Genomic DNA, 19,890 nt, shown 5'->3' with positions numbered 1-19,890 from the left:
ATTCACTAGGTCACTAGTAGAATTTGATCTGACAGTTTTAACCCTTAGTTTAGCACTCTGCTAAGGACAGCAGCAGCAACAAGAAGGACAAGATAATGTATCTAGTTCCTCAGAGTTCTAGGGAAAAAGCTAAAATAGAAAACTGAGGCATTATATTGTTGATTTTCATCATCATCAATACACATGTCATCAGTGTTCTGCTAGGAGATAAACAAAGCCTGTTAAACCAATAAGCGCGCCTTAATTACCTGGGCTGCAATAAATGTACACACACAGATACTGGTGTTAACATGTTCATTGCATTTAATAAATTACCTCTCCTAAGGCATTCCACAGTTCCTCATCTGAATGCTCATTAAAGGGATCCAGACTTTTCCTCATTGTTCCAGTGAATAAAACAGGTTCCTAAGTGCCACAAAATAGAGAATGTTATTACCTTAATCTCTTTTTATTTTACACCAATATTTATAGAACAGAATTAAAATACAAAATATTAAAATTCACTGTAATTATTAACAGAGTTGTATTTATTTATAAAACAATGTATCTAAAATAATTTTCCATTGTACAAAGTATGCTACAAAATATCCTCCAGACTGTTGAACACTAACAGAACAAAGTGTTGAAGTTTTTTCATCCTAAAAAAAAAAGACTAAAGAAGGGAAGGGAAGATTTAAAAAAAAAAATGCCTTCCTGGTAATATCTGCTTAAACATACATACACACACACACAAACTGAGGATAGAATTACTTGAGAAACTTTACATTAAGATCTACATAAATTAACTGTCAATTCTGGTGTGATGCTGGGAAATACCAAGAGCACATTTAGTTAAGGTTTGTGCCTCAAAGCAAAACTGTTAAATACTTTCACACTTCAACTGAAGAATAAACTATGATATTTTCTCCATTCGTCTAACACCCTTCTGGGATCGGAAGTCTCTCCACACGTGTGACTGGAAGATCTCCACACATGCAAAAAGAATGTCAACTAGTGGGGCCTGCAGCACCTCTGTCCATGGAAAGATCACCTCTGATTCTGCATTAGCTGATCCTCACATTCTCTCACCTGTGTGTCAGGATGACCTGCCTCACAGAACCTCTTTATGAACTGCAAGGCCAGGATAACCTGAAACCCACTGTGACATGAGACATAATAAAATTTTAAACAGTTCTTCTTATTAATCCCTATTTCAGGGGGTCCCACAAGTAAATTACTCTGGAAATATATGCCTCCTTCTGAATTTCAAGAGAGAATCTTGTACATAAGATCATGCAGGCCATTTATATTTTCTTCTGGAAATTTCTAGTAAGCAAGATCATAAAATATAGGCAGCAGAGAAGAGCCCAACTGGCTCCTTTAATGGAAGTGGGCAGAACAAGGCAATGTGCATGTGTGGGAATGAGAGGGGATCTGAATCTTCCACAAATGCCCAGAACTGCTCAGAATCACCACGTTCAAATCCCACCTGGCCTGGGGGCTGGACTTTCCTCCTCACTTCACAAAAGCCTGAGAAGGAAGATGAATGCAGACATTTCTTTTCTCCAGCATGAAGGAAAATGACAGAGAGACTGCCATACCATCTTTTCTTGTTTTCTTAATTTTATGTCTGGTGAAAGAAATGCATGAAGGCACAGGGCATGTCACCAAAAGATATGTATCCCTGAGCAAAATCCAAAATTAAAAATACATTATAAAGATAGCTGCATTTGCACAAAGCTGATCAACTGGCTGTATGCCTCTAAAGCACTGAAAATCACTGGTCATAGGATGTTTCAAAACAATTATTGAACTGAACTGAAAAATCCTGATAACCAAATTTAAGGTCTCCCTTAAAACTCTTGGATTTAGGATCAAAGACTAAACAACTATGTAAGCAATGGTAAGATTTCCTTGTCAGGAGAATAAACACCATCATACTTCAGATTTTCAGAAAAAAAACTTTTTATTCTTTGTAAGATTATAACATGTAAGCAATTTCTCTTCCTTTAGCTGTGTACATGAGGTTTACACAATATGTCCAGGTGAAGGGAGGCTGATTCTCCATGTTTCTCCCTTTCCTCTGACTCCCCTCTACCTTCCAACCAAGGTCCTAAACTATGGACAGCATTCTACTTTGGGGTTCAAAATGAGAGACTCTTCAAAAACTTCTATTTGAAGAGAAAAAGGGCCTGAAACAGCCCAACTGATAGAAGTGAGTTAGAGTCTCTTTGCTTATAGTGATAACAAGAATGTCTCTTTACCCATCACAGTTTTTATGTGACCTGAACATTTTTTTCCTTCAGGTTCCTCTCATAGAGCAAATTCCCATCCTGTAAGAGGTCTAAGGTTTGAAGTGTCCACCTAATTTTCAAAGTATATTCTTTGGTAATGTATATTCTTAGGTAAAGGAGTACCTAAGTTAATCTATGGCCTTCCCAGTGGCTCAAATGGAATAGTATCTGCCTGCAATGCAAGAGACCTGGGTTCAATCCCTGGGTTGAGAAGATCGCCTGGAGAAGGGAATGGTTACTCACTCCACTTTTCTTGCCTGGAGAATTCCATGGACAGAGGAGCCTAGAGGGCTACAGTCCATGGGATCTCAAAGAGTTGAACTCAACTGAGTGACTAACACTACTAAGCTAATCTGTGGAAAAAAAAAAATCATTGACTATGCTAAAGCCTTTGACTGTGTGGATCACAACAAACTTTGGAAAATTCTTAGAGATGGGAATACCAGACCATCTTACCTGCCTCCTGAAAAACCTGTATCCAAGTCAAAAAGCAACAGTTAGAACCAGACATGGAGCAATGGACTGGTTCCAAATCGGGAAAGAAGTATATCAAGGCTGTATATTGTAACCATGCTTATTTATTTTGTGCAGAAATGTGAAATGCTGGACTTGACGAAGCACAAGCTGGAATCAAGATCGCCGGGAGAAATATCAATAACCTCAGATATGCAAATCATACCACCCTTATGGTGGAAGGCGAAGAGGAACTAAAGGGCCTCTTGATGAAGGTGAAAGAGGAAAGTGAAAAACCTGGCTGAAAACTCAACGTTCAAAAAACAAAGATCATGGCATCCAGTCCCATCACTTCATGGCAAATAGATGGGGAAACAATGGAAGCAGTGACAGACTTAATTTTCTTTGGGCTCAAAAATCACTGCAGATAGTGACTGCAACAATGAAATTAAAAGATGGTTGCTCCTTGGAAGAAAAGCTATGCCCAACCTAGACAGCATATTAAAAAGCAGAGACATCACTTTGTCAACAAAGGTCAGTCTAGTCAAAGCTATGATTTTTTCAGTAGTCACATGTTTGGATGTGAGAGTTGGACCATAAAGAAGACTGAAAGCCAAAGAACTGGTGCTTTTTTTTTTCCATTTATTTTTATTAGTTGGAGGTTAATTACTTTACAATATTGTAGTGGTTTTTGTCATATATTGACATGAATCAGCCATGGATTTACATGTATTATTCCCCATCCCGATCCCCTCTCCCACCTCCCTCTCTACCCGATCCCTCTGGGTCTTCCCAGTGCACCAGGCCCGAGCACTAGTCTCATTCATCCAACCTGGGCTGGTGATCTGTTTCACCCTTGATAGTATACTTGTTTCAATACTGTTCTCTCTGAACATCCCACCCTCGCCTTCTCCAACAGAGTCCAAAAGTCTGTTCTGTACTTCTGTGTCTCCTTTTCTGCTTTGCATATAGGGTTATCATTACCATCTTTCTAAATTCCATATATATGTGTTAGTATACTGTATTGGTCTTTATCTTTCTGGCTTACTTCACTCTGTATAATGGGCTCCAGTTTCATCCATCTCATTAGAACTGATTCAAATAAATTGTTTTTAATGGCCGAGTAATAGTCCATGGTGTATATGTACCACAGCTTCCTTATCCATTCATCTGCTGATGGGCATCTAGGTTGCTTCCATGTCCTGGCTATTATAAACAGTGTTGCGATGAACATTGGTGTGCACGTGTCTCTTTCAGATCTGGTTTCCTCGGTGTGTATGCCCAGAAGTGGGATTGCTAGGTCATATGGCAGTTCTATTTCCAGTTTTTTAAGAAATCTCCACACTGTTCTCCATAGCGCTGTACTAGTTTGCATTCCCACCAACAGTGTAAGAGGGTTCCCTTTTCTCCACACCCTCTCCAGCATTTATTGCTTGTAGACTTTTGGATAGCAGCCATCCTGACTGGCGTGTAATGGTACCTCATTGTGGTTTTGATTTGCATTTCTCTGATAATGAGTGATGTTGAGCATCTTTTCATGTGTTTGTTAGCCATCTGTATGTCTTCTTTGGAGAAATGTCTGTTTAGTTCTTTGGCCCATTTTTTGATTGGGTCATTTATTTTTCTGGAATTGAGCTTCAGGAGTTGCTTGTATATTTTTGAGATTAATCCTTTGTCTGTTTCTTCATTTGCTATTATTTTCTCCCAATCTGAGGGCTGTCTTTTCACCTTGCTTATAGTTTCCTTTGTTGTGCCAAAGCTTTTAAGTTTCATTAGGTCCCATTTGTTTATTTTTGCTTTTATTTCTAATATTTTGGGAGGTGGGTCATAGAGGATCCTGCTGTGATTTATGTCGGAGAACAACTGGTGCTTTTGAATTGTGGTGTTGGAGAAGACTCTTGAGAGTCCCTTGGACTGCAAGGAGATTAAACCAGTTAATCATGAAAAAAAAAAATCAATCCTGAATATTCACTAGAAGGACTGATGCTGAAGCTGAATGTCTAATACTTTGGCCTCCTGATGTGAAGATCCGACCATTAGAAAAGACCCTGACCCTGGGAAAGACTGAAGGCAGGAGGAGAAGGAGATGACAGAGGATGAGATGGTTGGATGGCATCACTGACTCAATGGATATGAGTTTGAGAAACCTCTGAAAGGTGGTGAAGGACAGGGAAGCCTGGCATGCTGCAGTCCATGGAGTCACAAAGAGTCAGGCATTACTGAGTGACTGAACAACAATATATGAAAAAAAATCACTTTATTTTTAAAAGACCTTTCTTCCTTCCTTAAGCAATGAAAGAACTCATAGTATAAGCACATTTGTGAAGGGTGGTTTCAGAGGTTCAGGAGAACAGTCCCAGGGACCCTATTTAAATTTTAATTATTGATTTCATAATCAGACCCTGTCTCTATTATCACCTGCCTCACCCTCTCTTTAGAAATCTCCTAGTAGGTGATGAAGCTTTCCAAACACTGGGGGACTAAAGCGGGATTCTTTGTAGAAAGAAGAGTCCCTTACTTCTCAGTCCCTGACCTGCGCCTGAAACTACTTCAGGCTGAGCTTCAATCAGAGCCTCAGACACTCTGTAGGCCGTAAGGAGGTTTTATTGTTGTTCCTGTTGTTGTGCTCAGTCATGTCTGACTCTTTGCGACCCCACTGCCTATAGCCCGCCAGGCTGCTCTGTCCATGGAATTTTGCAGGCAAGGATACTGGGTCGGGTAGCCATTGCCTACTCCAGATCTTCCTGACCCCGGGATCAAATCTATGTTTCTTGCGTATCCTGCATTGGCAGGTGTATTCTTTACCACTGTGCCACCTGGGAAACCCCAAGGAGGTTCTGGTAATTATCACCAAACCACTGCTGAGTGTCATCCAAAAAGAACAAAAACTAGGCATTGTAGTAAGTCCTCACTTAAATCTACACTGTCAGACTAGAAGCATATATTGAGCAATTATATATGTTTACTTAGCAGTATTAGACAGAATAACATAGTTTAGTAAATTAGACTATTTCTTTTCACTATAACATGCCAAATATATAGTTCAAAATCAGTAAAATTTTAAGCAAAACTTGTATAATAAAAAGAAAGACTTATTAAAACATTAACTGAAGCTACATTTTTCTTTAAAGCCAGCAGGCAATTTGTGAAAAATGTCTGTTTTAATATGTCAGTGTGTTTTATGGGTGGTGTTCATTTCAGTTTCTACTCATTCTACTTCATCACTTGCCAAATAAGAAACTATTATATTATCTTCAGAAGGTAATGCATGTATTCATGGTAGACACATACAGCAAGAGCAGATAAGGTATATGAATGATCATTTCTGATAGACACTATTAAATTACCTCCAAGCAATAAACTTAATAAATTAATCTTATAAACAAGTACAGGCAGAACACTTCAGTATAGAGATGGTAGGACACACAACCTGCATGTAAACAAACACTAAACTTATTGCCCCATGTGTATTTTTTCTGAAGGTACATAATTAAATCCCATATAATAAGAGTCAGTAGCTCTGCAGGTAAAGAGGCACAATGCAATGCAGGAGACACAGGAGACTTGGGGTTGCTGTTTAGGTCAGGAAGATCCTCTGGAGAAGGAAACAGCAACCCACTCCAATATTCTTGCCTGGAAAATCCCATGGACAGAAGAGCCTGGTGGGCTACAATCCATGGACTCAAAAAGAGTCGGACACGACTGAGCAACTAAGCATAAAGCCACAGAGCTGGCACTGAAGTGTGAGGAAAACAGACATTCTTATTCAATATATTTCAAATGGAACTTTAGATTCAAAACTGTTTTTATCATGGTTTAAAGTTTACACTTTTTAACCATTTGTGCAATAGTCAATACTAATTCTTTCCTTTGTTTCTAATATAACACAAGAGTATATTAGCCATGTGATCCAAAAACGGCCACTCTGATTCAGAATATTTAATGTGGTAAACTGATAATCCCTTGGCACAACTGCAAAACTAAAAATAGCAAACATATTAGACCTTTTGTATAGGGTGCTGGAAAACAACCCTATCATCTTACAAAGAAACCTTACCCACTAACCTTCAGAGGTTTAAAACAACCTGGGATGAAGGAAAAAACATACAAGTGGTTACAAACAAAGCAGATAAGGCAAAACACTTTACCCTAATCTTCTCAGTCCCAAACTAGGAAACTGATCTCCACTAAAGAATATTCTCAAGTGTAGCTACTGCTGCTGCTTCCTAAGAGATATGTTCTCATTTCTAATCAGAGGACCTTATTTAAGAGATAGCTAGCATCCCTGTTTCAAAAATGAGGAATCACCTGAAGTTGCTTTAAATCTTGGTTTCTTTTTCTTTTTAAATCCTATACCCTCTGAATGAACTGATCATCAACAAGAATCAGAAGAAAACATTCTTTATCCAAGAAAGGAAAAGAATTTAAGTCCCACAAAATACTCCTTCAGGGGTTTCAGAGAGAAGTTCCATGGGATTTAATAATGACTCCAGTGTCAGAAACAAAGGGCTGATGGTATTAGGCTATATTTTAGTTGTATTTCTTTACTAGTAACAGTACATCCACCTCTTCTGTTTCCATTTCTTTTTTTTTTTCCCTCAGTAAGAAAAAAGGGGGAAAAAAACAGGTAATCAGGGAGAAGTCAAAATAGCACTGGTTCACCTTCAACCTACTGAAGAAAACTCAGGGAATGGAAATATCAAAAGAACAGAGAGAGCTGTTTAAAAAAATACTCAGTTTTTGCTTTGATTTTAAAAAATTATCAAATATAAAAATAAATCTGATTAATCACGCTTAAGATGATGGCTGTGCCAACACTTGCAATGTAAATATAAATACTGAATTTGCATGGAATCCCTCTTCAACTGAAAACACATTCTTTGTGCCAGTAGCATAAGGTGCAGAGAATCATCCAAACAGGTTCTGAAATCCACTTTCCAGATCCTTTCAGATAAGCAGCTACTCCCTCAATATAATCTCACCTTGATGTTCTTTCTGGGGAACATACTTATCTACTTCAGATCCTGAGCATAAATAACACACATATTTCATCTACTTGTTCTGTTTAAGGAAATTATCTAGAAAAAATGTTCATGTTTTGTTTACTTTTTAAATCATGAAAACAAATTGAGGAGTTAATTCTTAAGATTATAGTATCTGTCTGAAAGTTCCCCTCAGGACTACAGGACTGATTGTCTATGTCCCCACTCCCCTGTCTCTGGTCTCTACAAAGGTCTATGTTGCTATCATGTCTTCACCAATTCTGACCTGCTTATAGTATGGTCAGCAGTGATGGGGGTGACCCTGGGAGAGAGAGGGATCATCCAGAAGCTTGCTCCTGTTCCAGGATCATAGGGAACAGGGAGCCAGGAAAGATGTTGCAGACCTGCATCACCCTAGTGAGGCAACTCACAAAACAGTACTGGCTTTCCCTCTTCAGAATCTACTCTCAGCTTACTAGGTTCCTGAAATCAGAGTGTTGAGACACAAGCATCACTGTTTCCTATTCATTTCAAGAGAAAGGGGATGCAAGTTCTTTGCGCTTAGACAAGTAATTTCAAGTAACCACACCAACAGATTTTTTTCCATCTCTGAAGCCAGCAAGGCATTGAAAAGTCAAACGGCTCTTGGCTGAGGAAGGGTAAAATTCTGAGTATCTTTTCCTGATACATTGGCACATGACATACAAGTGAATAACCCATGTCTAAACTGACACTGTCCAAATGAAGGGACACAGCACTAGGAGTAGTATATCTCAGATTTATACTTATTCACTTCTGCTGTAGTTTGAAGAATCCTTTTGAGTGGGATGGTAGGAAAAAATGGGGACAATATCTGATAAGAACATTATTCAGTTCAACTAACATCTATTTCTGCTTTATTGACTATGCCAAAGCCTTTGACTGTGTGGATCACAATAAACTGTGGAAAATTCTGAAAGAGATGGGAATACCAGACCACCTGACCTGCCTCTTGAGAAACCTATATGCAGGTCAGGAAGCAACAGTTAGAACTGGACATGGAGCAACAGACTGATTCCAAATAGGAACAGGAGTATGTCAAGGATGTATATTGTCACCCTGCTTATTTAACTTATATGCAGAGTACATCATGAGAAACGCTGGGCTGGAAGAAGTCCAAGCTGGAATCAAGATTACTGGGAGAAATATCAATAACCTCAGATATGCAGATGACACCACCCTTATGGCAGAAAGTGAAGAAGAACTAAAGGGCCTCTTGATGAAAGTGAAAGAGGAGAGTGAAAAAGTTGGCTTAAAGCTCAACATTCAGAAAACTAAGATCATGGCATCTGGTCCCATCACTTCATGGGAAATAGATGGGGAAACAGTGGAAACAGTGTCAGAATTTATTTTTGTGGGCTCCAAAATCACTGCAGATGGTGATTTCAGCCATGAAATTAAAAGACACTTACTCTTTGGAAGGAAAGTTATGACCAACCTAGACAGCATATTAAAAAGCAGAGACATTACTTTGCCAGCAAAGGTCCATCTGGTCAGGCTATGGTTTTTCCAGTGGTCATGTATGGATGTGAGAGTTGGACTGTGAAGAAAGCTGAGCACCGAAAAATTGATGCTTTTGAATTGTGGTATTGGAGAAGACTCTTGAGAGTCCCTTGGACTGCAAGGAGATCCAACCAGTCCATCCTAAAGGAGATGGGTCCTGGGTGTTCTTTGGAAGGAATGATGCTGAAGCTGAAACTCCAATACTTTGGTCACCTCATGCGAAGAGTTGACTCATTGGAAAAGACCCTGATGCTAGGAGGGACTGGGGGCAGGAGGAGAAGGGGACGACAGAGGATGAGATGGTTGGATGGCATCACCGACTCGATGGACATGGGTTTGAGTAAACTCCGGGAGTTGGTGATGGACAGGGAGGCCTGGTGTGAGCGATTCATGGGGTCACAAAGAGTTGGACATGACTGAGCGACTGAACTGAACTGAACTGAACATTTATTTTAAAAAAGTACAGTTCTAAATTCTGACTCTACTGCTTGTTAGCCATTTGACCCAGAGAATGTTAATTATTAATTGTTAATTATCACCAGAAGCCCTAGTTCTCTTACTGGAAAAATGAAACTAACACTGCAGAGCTGTTGTGAAAAGCTCGAACAACAGTGAAGCTCCCAGCATGTTGCTAACATGGATCAGGAGCCCAGCCCAACAGGGACAGGACACTAAGGGATAGTATTTGCCAAACTGCAGGTGCAACCAATGGATTAAAAAGTCAATTTTGCCACCTTGTAACCATCATCTTCTCTTTTATATGAACTAGAATAGAATTGATATAATAGAAAATGTCAGCGCACAGACCAAGAGTAATATTGTTTTGTAAAATCTTTGTTCCTCTGTGAGTGTGTATTTTTTGGCCTCTAAAACCACTTCAGATGGTCACTGCAGCCATGAAATTAAAAGATGCTTGCTCCTTGGAAGAAAAGTTATGACCTACCTAGATAGCATATTAAAAAGCAGAGACATTATTTTGCCAACAAAGGTCCGTCTAGTCAAAGCTTTGGTTTCTCCAGAAGTCATGCATGGATGTGAGAGTTAGACTATAAGGAAAGCTGAGCACCGAAGAATTGATGCTTTTGAACTGTGGTGTTGGAGAAGACTCTTGAGAGTCCCTTGGACTGCAAGGAGATCTAACCAGTCCATCCTAAAGGAAATCAGTCCTGAATATCATTGGAAGGACTGATGCTGAAGCTGAAACTCCAATACTTTGGCCACCTGATGCAAAGAACTGACTCACTAGAAAAGACCCTGATGCTGGGAAAGACTGAAGGTAGGAGGAAAAGGGGATGACAGAGGATGAGATGGTTGGATGGCATCATCAACTCAATGGACATGAGTTTGAGAAAGCACTAGAAGTTGGTGATGGACAGGGAAGCCTGGCATACTGCAGTCCATGGGGTCACAAAGAGTTGGACAGGACTGAGTGAACTGAACTGAGTGTGTATGTGTGTGAGTTTGTGTGTGTGTATGGTATATGGGTGCACATGAAACTGTGAAAAAAAGCAGCTGTACTGCAGACCGCAGTCCAACAGTGTGTTGAAGTCACCAGCAGAATGGTTAGCTGCTCAGGCTCTGGAGTTGGAAATCTCCTTAAAATAAATTTGGATCCTGTTTGTATATTTTGGAAATTAATCACTTATGGGACATATCATTTGTGAATATTTCCTCCCATTCTAAAAGTTGTGTTTTCATTATGTTATGCTTTTCATTTGTTAAGCTTCACTGTGCAAAGATTTTAAGTTTAATTAGGTCCCGTTTGTTTATTTTTGCTTTTGTTTCCATTACTCTAGGAGATGAATCCAAGAAAATACTGTGGCAATTTATGTCAAACATTGCTCTGCCTATGTTTTCCTCTATGAATTTTATAGGGTCTGGTCTTACATTTAGATCTTTAATTCATTTTGAGTTTATTTTTGTATATGGTGTTGGGGAATGTTCTAATTTCATTGTTTTACATATAGCTGTTCAGGTTTTCCAGCACGACTTATTAAAGAGACTGTCTTTTCTCCATTGTATATTCTTGCTTCCTTTGTCACAGACTAATTGACCTGTGGGTTTATTTCTGGACTTTCTATGCTGTTCCAGTAATCTATGTGACTGGTTTTTATGCCATTGCCATACTGTTTTTATTACTGTAGCTTTAAGGATGGACTGAAGCCAGGGAATGTTGTTACTCCAGCTCCATTCTTCTTTCTCAGGATTGTTTTGGCGATTCAAAGTCTTTTCTGTTTCGATACAAAAAATTAAAAAAAAAAATTTTTTTTTTGTTCTAGTTATGTGAAAAAGCCCAATGGCAATTTGATAGGGATTGCACTAGATCTGTAGGTTGAATTGGATAATATGGTCATTTTAACAATAGAGTCTTCCAATCCCAGAACATGGTATATCTTTCCATCTGTTCAGCTATTTTAAATGTCTTTCAACAGTGTCTTGTAGTCTTTGGAATGCAGGTCTGTTGTCTCCTTAGGTAGCTTTATTCCTTGGGTTTATTTTATTTATTTATTTTTGATGCAATGCTAAATGAGAATTTTCCCCTTCACTTCTCTTTCTGATATTTTGTTGTTAATATATAGAAATGCAACAGATTTCTGTATGTAAAACAGTTTTACAGCTGAATTTCAAAAAAGAAAAAAAAAATCAAAAAATGGGCAGGAGATCTAAACAGACATTTCTCCAAAGACGACATGCCAATGGCCAACAGGCACATGAAGAAATACTCAATATCACAAATGATTCAGTTCAGTTCAGTCACTCGGTTGTGTCCAACTCTTTGCGACCCCATGGACTGCAGCACACCAGGCTTCCCTGTCCATCACCAACTCTTGCAGCTTTCTCAAACTCATGTCCATCAAGTCTTCTCCAACACCACAGTTCAAAAGCATCAATTCTTCGGCACTCAGCTTTCTTTATAGTCCAACAATCACATCCATACATGACTACTGGAAAAACCATAGCTTTTAACTAGACAGAACTTTGTCGGCAAAGTAATGTCTCTGCTTTTTAATATGCTGTCTAGGTTGGTCATAGTTTTTCTTTCAAGGAGCAAGTGTCTTTTAATCTCATGGCTGCAATCACCATCTGCAGTGATTTTGGAGCCCAAGAAAATAAAGTTTGCCACTGCTTCCCCATCTATTTCCCATGAAGTGATGGGATCAGATACCATGATCTTAGTTTTCTGAATGTTGAGTTTTAAGTCAACTTTTTCATGCTCCTCTTTCACTTTCATCAAAAGGCTCTTTAGTTCTTCTTCACTTTCTGCCATAAGGGTGGTGTCATCTGCATATCTGGGATTATTTATATTTTTCCAAGCAATCTTGATTCCAGCTTGGGCTCCATCCAGTCCAGCATTTTGCATGATGTACTCTGCATATAAGTTAAATAAGCACAGTGACAATATACAGCCTTGACATACTCCTTTCCTGATTTGGAACCAGTCTGTTGTTTCAGAATTCCTGATTTGCAGCCAGTCTCTTGTTCCAGAAATGCAAATCCAAACTACAGTGAGTCAGTACATCATACCAGTCCCAATGGCCATCATTAAAATGTCTACAAAAAAATAAATATTGAGTAGGGTGTGGAAAAAAGGGAACCTTCCTGCACTGTGATGGGAATGTAAACTGGTGCAGCTATTATGGAAAACAGTATGGAGGTTTCTTTAAAAACTGGAAAAAAAAATTACCATATGATCTAGCAATCCCATCCCTAGTCATGTATCTAGAAAAGATTAAACCCCTAATTCAAAAAGATAAATGCACCCCCAATGTTCAGAGCAGCACTACTTATAAGACATGAAAGCAACCTACATGTTCACTGACAGATGAATAGATAAAATGTGGTGTTTGTATATATATATATATATATATACACACACACACACACACACATACATATGTATATATACACCACACATACATGGACTTCCCAGGTGGCTCAGTTGTAAAGAATTTGCCAGACAATGCAGGAGCCATAGGAGATGCAGATTCAATCCTTGGATCAGGAAGATCATGCAGATGAGGAAATGGCAAACCACTCCAGTATTCTTACCAGGATAATCCCATGGAGAGAGGAGCCTGGTGGACTACGGCCCATGGGTAACAAAGAATCAGACATGAATGAGCTGGCATGTACGAATACAAGAACATTCATGCGCGCGCGTGCATGCGCGCGCACACACACACACACACACACACACAGTGGAATATTGCCCAACCATAAGAAAGAATGAAATAATGCCATTTACAGCAATATGGATGGACTTGGAGATTATCATATTGCGGTAAGTCAGACAGTGCATGTATATGTATGTGTATAATGTCATTTACATGTAGAATCTAAAACAAGAGATAGAAACACAATTATTTACAAAGCAAACTCACAGACATAGAAAACGAACTAATGGCTACCAATGGAGAAATCAGGGGCAAGGGATAAATGAGAAATTTGTGATTAACAGATATACACATATATATATATATGAAATAAATAAACAAGGACCTATTGTGTAACACAGGGAACTATACTCAATATTTTGCAATAACCTATAATGAAAAAGAATCTAAAAAAGAATATATATATATATGAATATATATATATATATACACACCACTGAATCACTTGACTGTACACCTGAAACACTGTAAATCAACTATGGTTTCAATTAAAACCACACAAACACAGAGACATACAAAATTTTGAACCCCGGCTCTGCTGCTTACTTGGTAAGTGGGTTAAACTCTCAGTGCCTCAGTTTTTAAATCTGTCAGATAAGGATAACAAGAGAATTGTGAGAATCAAGTCGGAGATGGCAGGGGAAAAGGCTAAAATATGGGTAGAGGGCAGTGGTCAAGAAAGAACTTTGTGGGGGTGGGGAGCCAGAAATTAAAGGAAATGTAAAAGTGATATTCTCTCCTTTTGTTGCTCATAGAAAAGACCTTAGACAAATTTCTCTGTTATGTTTTTCCCTAAAACTCCTACTGTGTTTTTTTTTTTCTTTTTCACTGTTTAATTTATATAAACAATTTGGTTTATAAGCAATAATTATTCACCAAAGACCACAAAAGAAAATCACCAAAAATCACCAAAAACCTAAATAGAAATTAAAAACCAAAGTTGTTCCAAAATGTGTTTTTGTCTTAAGTGGAAATAATCCCTAAAAGTCCACTGCCCTGATTCTTAAAGAATAATAATTGTTCCTATTGGCTGAGCATTCCCAAGAACCAGGCATGGAGACAAACATTTTCTCGACCACTAATATATTCACAACAAATCTATGCAGCAGTAGTTCATAAACTTGGTTTAAGGAAGAAGTTGCTGAACCTTGGTAGTCAAGTGACTTCCCCAAGGCCTCACAGTCATATGAGGCAGAGCAGAAATAAAAATGTGGGTTATATTGACACTTGGTCTACACTCTTAATACCCTGGCCAACTGATGTGAAGAGCCGACTCAGTGGACTCATTGGAAAAGACCCTGATGCTTGGAGAGCATGAAGGCAGGAGGAGAAGGGGATGACAGAGGATGAAATGGTTGGATGGTATCACCAACCCAATGGACATGAGTTTGATCAAACTCTGGGAGATGGTGAAGGACAGGGAAGCCTAGTGTGCTGCAGTTCATAAGGTTACAAAGAATCGGACACTGAGTGACTGAACAAAAACAACTACACTCTTAAAACTGACTGATTTCCTGGAACTCCTTACATACTGCCCAGTCTCTCCAGATTCTCTCTCTTTATCAACCAATATTGTGCCTTTGAGACAAAGGCATATATAGTAGAATAACAAAGGTTCTGTGTTTATAAAAGTTGGTGATCATTATCTACATAGACACAAATCTTCGCATTGTTTTATAATATCTGGTATGTACATAGAGCATGCTCAAAAGTAGGGTGAAAACTGATGGAATAGAACCAAAACCTGGTGATGCCAAGGTATCACCAGGTATTTTAGTCTTTGCTCAGATGTGCTTCCAAACATTACTGACAGAACCAGGAAGTACTCAACATTTTCATTTATTTTTATTTATATAGTTCTCTTCTGTATTACTTTAATACCCCACTCACAACTATGGATAGATCAACTAAACAGAAAATTAACAAGGAAACACAAACCTTAAATGACACAATGGACCAGCTAGACCTAATTGATATCTATGGGACATTTCACCCCAAAACAATCAACTTCACCTTTTTCTCAAGTGCACACGGAACCTTCTCCAGAATAGATCACATCCTGGGCCATAAATCTGGTCTTGGAAAATTCAAAAAAATTGAAATCATTCCTGTCATCTTTTCTGACCACAGTGCAGTAAGATTAGATCTCAATTACAGGAAAAAAATTGTTAAAAATTCAAACATATGGAGGCTAAATAACACGCTTCTGAATAACCAACAAATCATAGAAGAAATCAAAAAAGAAATCAAAATATGTATAGAAATGAATGAAAATGAAAACAAGCATACAAACTTTTCTTATTAAGAAGCTTTAAAAATAACACAAGGCAGAAAGACAAATGACATATCACTTATATGTAGAACTAAAATATTACACAAATGAACCTATCTATGAAACAGAAAATCAATCAGGGACATAGAAAAAAGCCTGGTAGCTACCAACAGGGAGCCAGGTAGGACAGGGATGCATTGGAAGTTTGGGATTAGCGGGTACAAACCGATATGTATAGAATGGATAAATAACAAGATACTACTGTTTAGAACCAGGAACTATGTTCTATATCCTATAATAAACTATAAAGGGAAAGAATATGAAAAGGAATGTATAACTGAGTCATTTTGCTGTACAGTGGTTCAGTAAGTAAGTAAGTGAAAGTCGCTCAGTCATGTCCAACTCTTTCCGATCCCATGGACAATATGGAATTCTCCAGGCCAGAATACTGGAATGGGTAGCCTTTCCCTTCTCCAGGGGATCCTCCCAACCCAGAGATCAAACCCAGATCTCCCGCATTCCAGGTGAATTTTTTACCAGCTGAGCCACAAGGGAAGCCCAAGAATACTGGAGTGGGTAGACTATACCCCAGGGGATCTCCCCCACCCAGGGATCGAACCAGGGTCTCCTGCTTTGCAGGCGGATTTACCAACTGAGCTATCAGGGAAGCCTGAATAGTGACTCAACACTATGTCAATATATCAACCATTAGATAATTAAAAATTAAATTAACTAAATAACTCAGGGCATATTTCTAGATCCTTTCATCCAAGGATATAAAAGTACTTTATAGACACACCCATTATTTCTGTTGACTAGTCTTCTTTGGTCCATTTCAGAGATGGATACAATCAAAACCTAAAACTTGAGAATCTAAACTCAATTGTTTTCTACTATTTCATTAAGTCATGAATGTAATAACCAGAGGAAATTTTTAACTACAGAGATTGTGTTGAAAATTTCTTTCCATTTTTCCTGAAAGGGACATCATAAAAAAAATTAATTGTGGCAAAATACACATAAAATCTACTACCTTAATCATCTTTATTTTGTTTTTTTTTGGATAGTAGATCTCTTAAGGGATGGGAGGTGGCATCTCATTGGGGTCTAAAAGGAATACCTTCAGTCCAAAACACTTATGTGGGGGAGGAGCTAAGATGGCAGAGGAAAAGGACGGGGAGACCAATGTCTCCCCTACAAATTCATTGAAAGAACATTTGAATGCTGAGCAAACTCCACAAAACAACTTCTGATCGCTAGCAGATCAGGCACCCAGAAAAGTGGCCCATTGTCTTCGAAAGGAGGTAGGACAAAATATAAAAGTAAAAAGAGAGACAAAAGAGTTAGGGACGGAGACCCATCCTGGGAAGGGAGTCTTAATAGAGGAAGTTTCCAAACACCAGGAAACCCTCTCACTGGCGGGTCTGGGGGAAGTTTTCGAATCTCGGAGGGCAACCTAACTGGGAGGAAAAATAAATTAAACCCACAGATTACATGCCTAAAAGCAACTCCCAGCAGAAAAGTACCCCAGGCGCTTGCATCTGCCACCAGCAAGTGGGGGCTGAACAGAGAGGAGCGGGCGGCATTGCTTAGGGTAAGGACTGGGCCTGAATGCTCTGAGGGCAATCGGAGGGAGCTAACGTGAGATAGCAACTTAAACTGTGGGATAGCGAGAGAGAGAGAGAGAGAGAGAGAGAGAGAGAGAGAGAGAGAGAAGGACTGAGCAATTCCCAAGAAGAGCTAGCCTGCTGCGGACCGGCCCATCCCCCGCTGGAGGCAGGAGGCAGGGGGAAGGGAAAAGGGACAAATTCGGCCCCAGAGACTGCAAACAGGCTTCCAGTTTATAACCAAAGACTTCCTGAGATTCTGGACAGTTGACATCTGCTGGGAGGGTCGCAGCTAGAGACCAGCTCCCCAGAACAGACGCAAGGCGCACTGGACCAGCACGACTGGAAATTGAGGCTGGGACCGTGGAGGGGATAAGGTGCACTGCACCTGGGGAGAGTGCACTCATCAAGCTCCTGGCTGCCTGAGCTGCTCCAGCTGGGGAAGGCACAAAACTCAGGGCCAACCGAGTCTGCGCTTTTGTGGAGTACCTGAAAACTGGAACCTGAGCCGCTTAGGCCTGGGAAGTGCAAGCAACTCAGGGCCCGCTTCCTGTAGAGCAACCTGGAGCCTGAGCAGTGTAGATGGGGAAATCACACGCACCATGAGCGGGGGCAAACCCAGTGTGGCCAAAACACTACGAGTGCTCCCCACACACGCCAGTGACATTTGTCTGCAGTGCCCCTACCTCCCCACAGCATGGCTAAACAAGCGAACCTAAACAAGAGACCAACTCCGCCCACTTGTGTCAGGGCGAAAATTAGACACTGTAGAGACCTGCAAACAAAAGTCAAATAAACAAAGGGAATCGCTTCAGAAGTGACAGGTGCAACAGATTAAAATCCCTGTAGTTAACACCAACTACACCAGAAGGGGCCTATAGATATTGAGAAGTGTAAGCTGGAACAAGGAGCTATCTGAAACTGAACTGAAGCCATACTGCTCACAACAGCTCCAGAGAAATTCCTAGATATAATTTTAATATTTTTTAAATTAAAAAAAAGTTTATTTTTTCTTTTTTTAAAATCCTCTATTACTCCTCTATTACTTCTTAATTTTCATTTCCATAACCTACTATAACCTTAAAAGAAAAAAAAGACCCTATTTTAAAGCAAACTTCATATATACTTCCTTAATTTTTTGTTTTTAATATTGTATTTTTAAGAGTCTAACCTGTACTCTAGACTTTTAATCTTTGTTTTTCAATATTTGATATCAATTTTGAACATTTAAGAATCCAATATTCAGTACCCATTTTTACTCAGGAGTGTGATCATTACTCTCTCCCCCTTTTGACACTCCTTTCTCTCCCCCAGATCACCTCTATTTCCTCCCTCCCCCGTCTCTTCTCAATCCAACTCTGTGAATCTCTGTGGGTGTTCTGGGCTATGGAGAACACTTAGGGGACAGAGTACTGTGTAGCTCTATCTCTCTCCTCTTGAGTCCCCCTTTTTCTCCTTCTGCTCATCTCTATCTCCTTCCTCCCTCTCCTCTTCTTCATGTAAATCTGTGAACCTCGCTGGGTGTCCCTCACTGTGGAGAATCTTTTCACCATCAACCTAGAAGTTTTATTAACAGTGCTGCATAGTTGGAGAAGTCTGGAAACTACTGGAAGAATAAGACTGAAATCCAGAGGCAGGAGACTTAACCCCAAAACCTGAGAACACCAGAGAACTCCTGACTACAGGGAACATTAAGTAATAAGAGATCATCCAAAAGCCTCCATACCTACACTGAAACCAACCAGCACACAAGAGCCAATAAGATCCAGAGCAAGACATACCATGCAAATTCTCCAGCACTGCAGGAACATAGACCTGAGTGTCAACATACAGGCTGCCCAAAGTCACATCAAACACATAGACCCATCTCAAAACTCACTACTGGACACTCCATTGCACCCCAGAGAGAAGAAATCCAGCTCCACCCAACAGAACACCGACACAAGCTTCCCTAACCAGGAAACCTTGACAAGCAAATTGTCCAACCCCACCCACTGGGAGAAACCTCCACAATAAAAAGGAACCACAGACCACAAGAATACAGAAAGGCCACCCCAAACCCAGCAATCTAAACAAGATGAAAAGGTAGAGAAATACCCAGCAGGTAAAGGAACATGAAAAATGCCCACTAAGCCAAACAAAAGAGGAGGAGATAGGGAATCTACCTGAAAAAGAATTTAGAATAATGATAATAAAAATGATCCAAAATTTTGAAAACAAAATGGATTTACAAATAAATAGCCTGGGGACAAGGATTGAAAAGATTCAAGAAATGTTTAACAAGGACCTAGAAGAAATAAAAAGAGTCAATTAAAAAGGAACAATGCAATAAATGAGATAACAACACTCTGAAGGGAACCAACAGTAGAATAACAGAGGCAGAACATAGGATAAGTGAGGTAGAAGATAAAATGGTGGAAATAAATGAAGCAGAGAGGAAAAAAGAAAAAAGAATCAAAAGAAATGAGGACAACCTCAGGGACCTCTGGGACAATGTGAAACGCCCCAACATTCGAGTCATAGGAGTCCCAGAAGAAGAAGACAAAAAGAAAGGCCATGAGAAAATATTCGAGGAGATAATAGCTG

The 19,890-nt window shown here is 39.5% G+C and overlaps 1 protein-coding gene and 1 long non-coding RNA gene across 2 annotated transcripts in view; one reads left to right on the top strand and one right to left on the bottom strand.

The window, feature by feature from the left end:
• Positions 1-19,890, bottom strand: part of LOC122447477 (ATP-binding cassette sub-family C member 4-like) — a 1,659,665-nt gene that overhangs the window by 865,493 nt on the left and 774,282 nt on the right. The gene's annotated exons all lie outside the window — the stretch shown is intronic.
• On the top strand, positions 313-15,771 carry LOC122447488. The gene is made up of 3 exons (XR_006271255.1): positions 313-409; positions 1,770-1,772; positions 15,761-15,771. It is a non-coding gene; the product is annotated as an uncharacterized LOC122447488 (long non-coding RNA).

The sequence above is a fragment of the Cervus canadensis genome, chromosome 9 (assembly GCF_019320065.1).
Source record: "Cervus canadensis isolate Bull #8, Minnesota chromosome 9, ASM1932006v1, whole genome shotgun sequence".
NCBI classification, from domain to species: Eukaryota; Metazoa; Chordata; class Mammalia; order Artiodactyla; family Cervidae; genus Cervus; species Cervus canadensis.
This window is presented reverse-complemented; position numbering and strand designations above follow the sequence as displayed.